General features: G+C 48.5%; 1 protein-coding gene across 2 annotated transcripts in view; it reads left to right on the top strand.

The window, feature by feature from the left end:
- Positions 1-6,753: 6,753 nt before the first annotated feature.
- The window catches only part of STEAP1 (STEAP family member 1), a 56,409-nt gene continuing 52,476 nt past the window's right edge, over positions 6,754-10,686 (top strand). Inside the window, exon 1 of one of the 2 annotated variants that reach the window (XM_066585007.1) lies at positions 6,754-6,843. The gene's annotated coding sequence lies outside the window, so the exon portion shown is untranslated. The remainder of the gene's footprint in view (positions 6,844-10,686) is intronic. The other variant, XM_066585008.1, reaches the window with a different exon arrangement.

Here is a 10,686-nt window from a genome sequence, read left to right as displayed (position 1 = left end):
GACTGAAGACAATTTTCGTATTTGTCCATAGAACCCGGGAAGTATGCCAGCCGCTGGTGAGCGGGGAAGAGCTGACTCTTTTCTGAAAACCTGACTCTTCGCCTCATTTGCATACCAGGTGGAAAAACTTCAAATGGCGATAATAAAGGTACCGCTGCACTTAAAAGTACATTGCGTAGCGCTATTGTATTGTCTGCATCAGCACTACTACAACATTAGCTTAAATTGCATTATGAAAACCTGATGATGGATCCCTTTAAGGGGTTAAAGACTTGACCTTGCTATACAGCCTCCATAGTCACTCTCAAAACCCAGTGAGGAACATTTAGTTCTGCGTCTGGCGGGTCTCCCCGCGCTTCTGGATGCCATATTGCAGATCTGTGTGACAACATCTGGAATGAAGACATTATTACTCCACAGTCTGTAACAATGGATTGTATCGTGCAGCGGGGACGCACATGCTGCTTTCTGCCACTAGATGTCACTGTGCACTAACACATTCTGCATCCTCATCCAGAACTACAGCTGCTTCTGGCCAAAGCGCCTGGTGTGAACCTGTCCTGCGCCAATCCCATGGTCACCTCGTCACCGTAATGCGCTATAACACATCTAGCCTGCAGCGAGTCCATAGCTGAAAATCCGCAGCGACAATACCTGCACAAAATGAAACATTTTTCTTGCAAAATGTGTCGTGGATGCTGTGGATTCGCGCGGGTGAGATCAAATGCGCAGCAAAAATTGACAAGCTGCAGATGTAACATTCGCAGTACTTTCCACAGTCAATTTCTGTGTGGATTTCGTGAAATTGTTTTCTGAAGCGTATTAATAAGATTTCTTTAATGCACAACGTACTTTCATAGTGAGCGAGGTTGATGTGCGCACAAATCGGCACTTAGTACTGTACATTTTTGCGCACACGGCCTCTTCATATGTGCGCAGCACCTTCCCTCCCCCCCTCAGATGTGTTCTATTTTTCACTAAATTGCATGCGTAATTGCGCAGCTCCCATAGACTTTTTTTGTGGACCTTTGCTGCGCAAAAAGATAGAGCAGACGCCATTTTGTTATGAGCGCACGAAATGCGTGCAAAAAAATGTTAAATGAGAATGACCGCACCGACATCAATGTATTCTATTCTCTGTGCATTTCACCCAAATACGTCTGCCTGGTGGAGCCCTAAATAGTGATTCTGGCTGCGGATCGCAGTGCTGACTCCGCCTCCTTGCGTGGAGTATAACGTCATACGGTTGTGTTGTGACTTACAAGTTGCCGACAGCTGCAAGAAACCCCGCGCCATTGTTTTGCAGTGTCGGATCGCTGTCGCAGTGCAATCGTATTCACTTACATTGGGCTGCGATGTGGCATTGCAATACTGCGATCTTTGGTCACATGACGCACGTCTACCCGAAGTCGCCCTGTAGCCCTTGTTAACGTCTCAACCACTTGTGTGCCCCCATCCACTGGTCCCAACACCTCCGAACAGTCTGGTCAGACACTCCTCTCTACTGGTGGTCTGTAGGGGGCGTCCTGAGCCCGGTCACCTTGTGTGCCCTCACACATCCACTGGTCCCAACACCTCCGAACAGTCTGGTCAGATACTCCTCTCTACTGGTGGTCTGTAGGGGGCGTCCTGAGCCCGGTCACCTTGTGTGCCCTCACACGTCCACTGGTCCCAACACCCCCTAACAGTCTAGTCAGACGCTCCTCTCTACTGGTGGTCTGCAGGGGGCGTCCTGAGCCCAGTCACCTTGTGTGCCCCCATCCACTGGTCCCAACACCCCCTAACAGTCTAGTCTGACGCTCCTCTCTACTGGTGGTCTGTAGGGGGTGTCTGGAGCCCAGTCACCTTGTGTGCCCCCATTCACTGGTCCCAATACCCCCTAACAGTCTAATCTGACGCTCCTCTCTACTGGTGGTCTGTAAGGGGCGTCCTGAGCCCGGTCACCTTGTGTTCCCTCACACATCGACTGGTCCCAACACCTCCTAACAGTCTGGACAGATGCTCCTCTCTACTGGTGGTCTGTAAGGGGCGTCCTGAGCCCGGTCACCTTGTGTGCCCTCACACATCCATTGCAACACCTCCTAACAGTCTGGTTAGAACAGCCCAGGTGAGGGACAGGTACATTCCAGGTACACTAGGAGCTCCCGGTTATGCTGATGGGTCCTGTAACCGGTGGTACGGTCATTTCCCCCCAAAGTGACCCAGGAGCCATTTTTCAATACGGCAACATCAGGCTCGTGCATCCTGCGTGGCCTCATCATGCTACCACGGCCTGCAGCATCTCCGGACTTGTCTCCCATCGAGCACATCTGGGACATCGTTGGTTGACAACTGTAAAGGGAGACGCCAGCATCTTGATGATTTGGGTGCCCGAGTGTGTTCAGCGTGGCATTACGTTCCTCAGACGACTATTAATAACCGTGTAGGTGCGTGTATTCCGGCTCGAGGCGCTCATACCCCATACTGAATACATTGAGATGTTTTGCATATTTTGTTTCCTTTTTGTAATCATTTGCATATCATTACCATATCCATCAATCTGCGATTTCCCTAATTCCATGACTTTTTCTTCTCCGTGTTGCACTTTCTGTGTTGAGGAGTGTAAACAAGATGTAATTCCCCTTCCTTCTGCCTACTCAGGTATGTCATGTACTGCTGATATTTCCTTGTCATATATGACATTTATACGTGGCGCACATCTGATAGCCGGGCGTTCCTGGAAGGAAGGTTTACCTAACATGTATCTATTGTGTAGGCTACCGTAGGGCCAGAGGACCATGAACATCTAACCAGGGTATACAGGGAACTGAGTGAGCCCTTACACCTATGGCAGAATTGTGAAGAAGAACACACTACACACTGAGGGATTTGTGACAGACGACACTGCTGCAGTCTTCTGCAGTGACAGGAAGAAGGCAGAACAAATGTAAGAAGAACACATTACACACTGAGGGATTTGTGACAGACGACACCGCTGTGGTCTTCGGCAGAGACAAGAAGAAGGCAAAACAAATGTAAAGAGAACACATTACATACTGAGGGATTTCTGACAGACGACGCTGCTGTGGTCTTCTGCAGTGACAGGAAGAAGGCAGAACAAATGTAAGGAGAACACATTACACACTGAGGGATTTGTGACAGACATCACCGCTGTGGTCTTCTGCAGTGACAGGAATAATAATAATATAATAATAATCTTTATTTGTATAGCGCCAACATATTCCGCAGTGCTTACATAGACAGGGGGATACAGAAAGACAAAAGTACAAAAAATTACAGAACCACGGTTACAATCATAATCAGTTGGTGGAAACAATAGGGAAGGGTCCTGCTCCAACGAGCTTACATACTACAAGTAATGGGGGGATACAGAAGGTAAAGGGCTGGAGATGTGCACGGTATGGCGGGGTGGAGAGTGAGGGATTCTATACACAAACAATGGTCAGATGTTTGGCCGTGTGATGGCAGAATCGGTATGACTGCAGGAGCGGTTTATGACAGCTAGCAGGGATTGCAGTCAATAGGTCAGGGAGCATGTTATCAGGTGGCATACAGAGGAGTCGGTTTAGGGTATGCGGTATGCCTCCCTGAAAAGGTGCGTTTTTAGAGCACGCCTGAAGTTTTTCGAGTCCTGGATTGCCCGGGTATCCTTTGGTAATGCGTTCCAGAGGGCTGGTGCTGCTCTGGAGAAGTCTTGGAGGCGGGAGTAAGAAGTTCGAATTAGAGGGGTGTGCAGTCTAGTTTCGTTTGCCGAGCGGAGAGCCCGGGCTGGGTGATGGATTGTGATGAGGGAGGCAATATAGGGGGGCGCTGCACTGTGGAGGGCTTTGTGGATGAGGGATACAATATAGGGGGGCGGCGCTGTGGATGAGGGATACAATATAGGGGGGCGCTGCGCTGTGGATGAGGGATACAATATAGGGGGCGCTGCGCTGTGGATGAGGGATACAATATAGGGTGGCGCTGCACTGTGGATGAGGGATACAATATAGGGTGGCGCTGCGCTGTGGATGAGGGATACAATATAGGGGGGCGCTGCGCTGTGGATGAGGGATACAATATAGGGGGGCGCTGCGCTGTGGATGAGGGATACATTATAGGGGGGCGCTGCGCTGTGGATGAGGGATACAATATAGGGGGGCGCTGCGCTGTGGATGAGGGATACAATATAGGGGGCGCTGTGTTGTGGATGAGGGATACATTATAGGGGGGCGCTGCGCTGTGGATGAGGGATACAATATAGGGGGCGCTGCGCTGTGGAGGGCTTTATGGATGAGGGTAGTAAGTTTAAATTGAATTCTGTATTTAACGGGCAGCCTGCAGTGACCGGCACAGGGCAGAGGCGTCCGAGTAGCGGCTGGACAGGAATATGAGCCTGGCTGCCGCATTCAGGATGGATTGGAGGGGGTAGAGTCTGGTGCAGGGGAGGCCGATCAGCAGGGAGTTGCAATAATCGAGCCGGGAGTGGATGAGGGCAGCAGTGAGCGTTTATAACGCGTCCACGGTGAGAAAAGAGCAGATTCTTGCGATGTTCTTGAGGTGCAGCAGACATGTTCGGGCCACAGATTGGATGTAGGGGGTAAAGGAGAGATCAGAGTCAAATATGACCCCAAGGCAGCGGGCATGCTGGGAGTTATGGTGCCACACACTGAGATGGAGATGTCAGGATGAGGTCGGTTAGTGGAGGGTGGAAACACCAGTAGGTCAGTTTTAGAGAGCTTTAGTTTTAGGTAGAGAGAGGACATGGTGTTAGAGACAGCGGACAGACAGTTGGTGGCGTTCTGGAGGAAAGGTGCAGAGATGTCACGGGCAGAGGTGTATAGCTGGGTGTCATCAGCATACAGGGGGTATTGGGGGCCAAATCTCCTGATGGTTTGTCCAATAGGGGCTGTGTAAAGAAGGAAGAAGGCAGCTCAATTGTAAGTTCATGTGAGTGAAGTCCAGCGATGTTAGTGGTGAGGGGACTTCACTAGCCGGAGGTTCTGGGTGCAACTGCCATCCCTATTGCTACACCACTAATTGTCAATGTATTCTTACATTTCCAATAGGAATAACAGAGGGACAATAAACTTCATAGTTATAAGAAAAGATGCTCCAGAGCTGCTATTACATGAAGAATACAAGTATTTGCTATAACAGACACGTCAGGAGAGGTAAGTGGTCCTCTATGCTTAAGGTATTCAATAAGGTAGCAATTGTCGACATATTCCTCTGCACTCCAGTTTTTGCCGCTGTGATATTTTACTGCACCATTAGGGGGCAGCGCAGCAGCACAATCACCGCTCCTACTGGTATCACACTACATTCTGTGTGTATTGTTATTACTGTGACATGGAGGGCCGCTTTAAGGCCTTATTCACACGGACGATTTTAATTTCCAACTTTGAAACTGACAGAAGTCGGACCGATCAAAGCCGATGACTAACCAATCGCACCAGAATACGGCGCAGAAGAGTTGCCAATTTTGTGACTTTTCTTTCTTTTGCGCTGGCCACGACACTTTTCTGAAAAGTATGTGAGGCTTGTCAGGAGGGGTGTGGCCACTCAGAACAACCGCTTTAGGGCTTATTCACACAACCAGGTATTTTGGCGCGTGAACACACGTAAACCGTGACCGCGCCGAGCATTGGGTTCCAGAGAATTCCTTCTAGGTATTTTTTTCCACGTAAAGTATATGCGTTTAAAAAAATAGCGCCAACGCGACCGTTAGCGGACGAATATTTTATGCGTTGTGTAAGAAGATGGGTCGTACCCTATTATTAGTCATTGCGAGCATTTTATATCGATCGTTGCTTGCCATCGCTTCATCGTGTTTTCTTCACATGCGCGCTGCGCGGCCGGTGGGAGGGGCTCTAAATACGTGGGAAACGAACACATCTGGGCCTCATCGCCTTTTCCATCAGTATGGTGTCTCACGGCCTGCATGTACAAAAACATGCAGTACTATGCGCAGGCGTGCACACAAATCAACCTCGTTCACTGCGCAATACGTTCATATGTTGCGCTGAAACTTGCGTATTTGCGGATATTTTATACCACAAATGTACGGCTGGTCGGGATCTGTCGGCGTACGTTTCTCTCAAGGCGCACGGAGTTTGCAGGGATGCACTGAATACATGAAGAGGTGGGGCGGGTAAAAAGTCCGGCGCAGGAAGTGGCGAGCTTAGTAAATATCCCCCAATGTGTCTTTTCACGTATGCGATTTTTTTTCCCCTGTAAAACGGAATTGCAGCACGTCGCACTCGGGGCGATTCGCAGACCGTTCAACTCACTGGAAGTCGTGCGTTCCGTTTTTTTTTCACGAGCCCACTCACTTTAGTGGGAATATTAAATGACATCAATTGCGCCATTTGTTTTGTACTCGGATGACACCGGGGCTAATCCTGCGCAAATCTGATGTAAAGTGCGCGTAGACTCGCAGTGAATTTGGTCTGTTTTTCACTGACCAAAATCGCGCTTGGGTCGCGCACATACATATAGAGGCTATACAGGATGACATCACGATTTGTGTGACGTCATCGTTGGAATGGATTTTTTAAAAATCGCATCATTAAACAATATGGTTTGGGTTTGCGGTGTTACGCAGTCGGCTCTGCTACACGGTGATGCGCCCCCAGCCGCCACTCATTCTTTCCACATTAAACAGGCTCAGTGACGTGACGTGACGTAGGCGCTGCTCATACCTTCACGTTACACAAACACACACGTGCACACGGTGGGAGTGACCGGGGTGTGCTTGGAGGGAGTGGCCAGCAGGAGGCGGTGTGACAGGCAGGAATCACTTCTGATGGCTTCTGTGCAACTTATTCAAGTCTAGCAAAACCCGGTACGTATAGAGTTCAGGTAAGTCCTCCTTACTTATCCCCCCCTATAGGAGTCCATATAGGGGGCCGTCATCTACGCTGTATGAAAGCGCAATTAACTTTATGAATGAGTTCCAATACAGATATAGCAGAGCTGAGCTTGTCACTTTTGGAGCTGCACTGTTTGAGTTGAGATCATGTAGAACTTTTATCTGCAGTCCTATGTAAAACCGCAGATAACATTGCGAACTGCGCCGAGTGATAACTCGGCTCTGCTACATCTACAGTATAGTTGGCCAAAGTTTACGCAATGGTAAATACTACACCAGATGTAGCCGAGCTACTTAACCCCTTGTCTGCCTTCAGGATTTAGTAGTCTGCGTTTTCCTTGCAGTCCTATGTAAAAGCACCAATAACCTAGTTAGATATGATTATGAGTTGTGCCTAGTGACAAACTCAGCTCTGCTACATTTATAGTAGAATCTGATTTAAATGTCCCTCTTTGTAAACAACGGCTGACAGCACCGCGCAGTGCGATAGCGGTGGAGGTTGTGAGCGTGATTAGGATGCGTCGGTCCGGGGCAGCGAGGAGTAAACTGGTCGGTGCGGTTTCCGCAATAGTATTGTGATTCACATTGACAGATACAGGAAGCCCTGATGGTAGACGGGACACGAGCGACCTGTTCATCCACCATGTTTGCCACAAATAGCGCAGAATTTGGCGGTATTTACTCCGTTAAAAAAAAATAAACTTAGCAGAAGCGAACTGAAGCCTGTCCGTTTTTTTGACAAGTCATTGAAATCAATAGGAAAAAAATGGAAATGTTTATTTATTTTTTTTATGCTTCAAAGTCGGAATAGAGCGACAGACGTAACGCCAGCGTGAAGGCAGAAGTGCCGCGATTTCAAACATAGCGCTTTGCTGCGGTTTTACTTTTGCTTTCGACTGCAACTCCCTAAGGCTGACAGCGTGTTTTAGCGCACGCCATCATTGTAAGGGGTGATCAGGTGCGCTAAACGGACAAATATAGAGCAGACAGCGCTCGAAAATCGCGGCACTTATGGGTGCGTTATACTGCGATTAACGGGGCGTTCAAAGCGTTAATTGCGGTAAAAACGCCTGCGAGAGAGGCCTGAGGGGTCGCACATCAACAGATCTTAATTGCGGAATACGCAATCGCCGTCCGCGGTAAAACGTATTTTCTAATTTTCCTTCTCACTAAGGGCTCCGGCGCACTTGCGTTTTTCTTGCATCGCAAGTTTGTGCGATTTTTGCGTGATGCGTTTTAACATTAGAAAGTCCCATTGACAATCGCGGGAAAAAACGGGTATGAATTGCGTATTTCACGAGTGGAAGAAAAACCGCGTGGACGGCCTCAATAGATGTCTATGGATGCGAGCGATCTGCAGCGCGTATGAATGTAACATTGCGTATGAGCGGCGGAAACGCTCACAAGTTGATAAGAAAATAGATAGAAAAGCTGGGATGGAGAGATCTTTCTTTTGCGCAGACGATTCGCTGTGCATACACGTAAATCCGCGAGGAAAAACAATTGCATCCACAATCATTGCAAATACTTTCCACGAAGGATCGCAGGTCTACCGCTGCCAAAATTCGCTTGCGGAATCCCACCGGTTTGTGTGAGCGCGGCCTAAGTCTGTGTTTACACTGGCGATTTTCATGCGCAATTTCTGTGCGTTGCGAGATGCCAAGAAATCACACTATTTTTGCGCAATTCTTTTTAAGAATCACCCATGATTTCCAATGGGTGTGTAAAACAAACCGCATTGCGCTTCTATGCCATACGATCTGCATGCGAGTGCGATCCGTTTTTTTCATGTCTAAGTATTAGAACAACATGCGTGACAATCACACGTACAGCGAGGCGATGCGTTATCTCGCAAAACGCATCTCAGTCACAGAAAAAAATCGCAGGTCCACAAGTGCATGCGAGCGAGGGCCTTCCGTTTTATTTTTTTCAGGCACCCATTGACTTTAATGAGAGTTCTAAATGGCGTCAGGTGACCCGCCTTCCGTTTTTTTTTTACTCGTGGGAAAAACTGATGAAACTCGCGTCACGCTCTCGCATTACAAGTACAAACTGAGCAAAAACTGCCCGGATTTGCCCGGGGGGGTGCGCTATCGGTCCGTGAAACTTGGGCCTATATCGCACTCTTAAACTTGCGATTCTGCTCGTGAGTGCGATACGTTTTGTGAGAGAAACTACGTGAAAATCACATCATTTTTAAAAGGACAATTTTTAAAAATTCCGTCGCGATACGATATATTTTTTTTCGCCCATGGGAAATAATGCGGAACCACGGAACAAAATGGGAGGCGCTGCAATATTTCTCAGCATCGCTGTCCGAGAAAAATCGCCCGTGTGAGTAGACCCGCTGCAAATAATGGGTTCTATTTCAAAGCAGGTTTGTGCGTCTCGCAATGCGCAAAATTCTCACAAGTAAATCATCCGTAAAAATATACCCTAAAGGCTCCTGTTCTGCGCAAAATCACTTGTTCCAACTGCAGGCGGTAGAACCCATAGATTTCAATGGATACCCTCATATTTTTTTGCGCCCCCGCATTTCCATTGTGTGAAAAAATACGCAACACGCTCTACTTTTATACGCATTTGTGCACCCGGGGCTCAATAGGAGTAACTGCCGTAACGGTGAGATGTGGCGATGGTAATTGCTAACACCCGGGACTAATTAGGCTGCTCAACTGGTTCAAAACTTCAAAGCTGGCGCGGCGGTCTCCCACGCCGATGTGAAAGGGCCCAGCAGCGCAAACATGTACACTAAAATTACCAGACAGACGCGTGAAAGCACGTGATCGCGCTCTGTTAGGAGTGCAGCCATGTCGTCCTCTCGCCAGCGTATTTTACGCTCATGTGAGTTCCGGCCTAACACAATGCTTTGTGACCAATATCACTCACACGGGCGGATTAGGTATTTTTAGGTATTGTACCTGTGTTAGATATTTTTCTGCACGTAATACGCAGCCCGCAGTTAAATACACACATAACGTGCGCACTACTCGCGTATTTTGTTACATGCCAGAACAGAAACGCATTTCTCTGGGGCCCAATGTAAATCAATGGGATTGTGTATTACGCAGCCTCCGTACGCCCGTGTGAATGAGCCCTAAGTACGACACCGTCTCAGAGAAACAGAGGTTTAAGGTCGGCGTCACATGAGCAACTCCTGCGCACATTTTTTACACTGAGAAAGAGTCTACACTGTGCGCATGCCTGCACACAATACTGTGCGTATTCACATGGGCGGGGGAATCACTCCGCCCTGATTTAAAGTACTAATAAGCCAAACGAGGTGCCGATGGGTGATGGATTTGCACAGCGTTTTGCGCATACATATTTGCGCACTTCCCTTTACCCTCTATGGGCCTCTTTGGTGCACAATATAGAGCAGGACACATTTTTTGCACCCGTGAGAACCGCGCACGCAAAAAAAAAAAAAAGAGAACAAACCCATTGAAGTCAATGTGTTCTGTTCTCCTTGTTTTGCACGTGGGATTTTTCCACGTGCAAAACGCAGAACTTAACAGCAGTTGAGTGTTCTTAGTGTAAGCTCCATCTTCTGCAGCAGGCCTGCTGACTAGCTATAGTCTGTCCCTCTCTGGTGTGCCCATTTATAAACCCCTTGGAGGCCGGCCTCACTTACAGATCCATGGAACAGGAATCGCAGCTGCTACCAATCCTGGCTTGTCTGAGGTGAGGATGGTGCTCTACCACACTGTCCTCTTCACTGACTCACGGACAGCCCTTTCTCCACTCGGTTGGGTGCACACCCTTTTCCTTAGAGGCAGCAGCTTCTGTCTCTCTCCTTGGTCCCTATGCTCCCTATTTCCCTGGCTGTGCTC

The sequence above is a fragment of the Eleutherodactylus coqui genome, chromosome 12, assembly GCF_035609145.1.
Source record: "Eleutherodactylus coqui strain aEleCoq1 chromosome 12, aEleCoq1.hap1, whole genome shotgun sequence".
NCBI lineage: Eukaryota > Metazoa > Chordata > Amphibia > Anura > Eleutherodactylidae > Eleutherodactylus > Eleutherodactylus coqui.
Note: the sequence above shows the minus strand (reverse complement) of the source record. Positions and strands in the feature narration are given on the sequence as shown.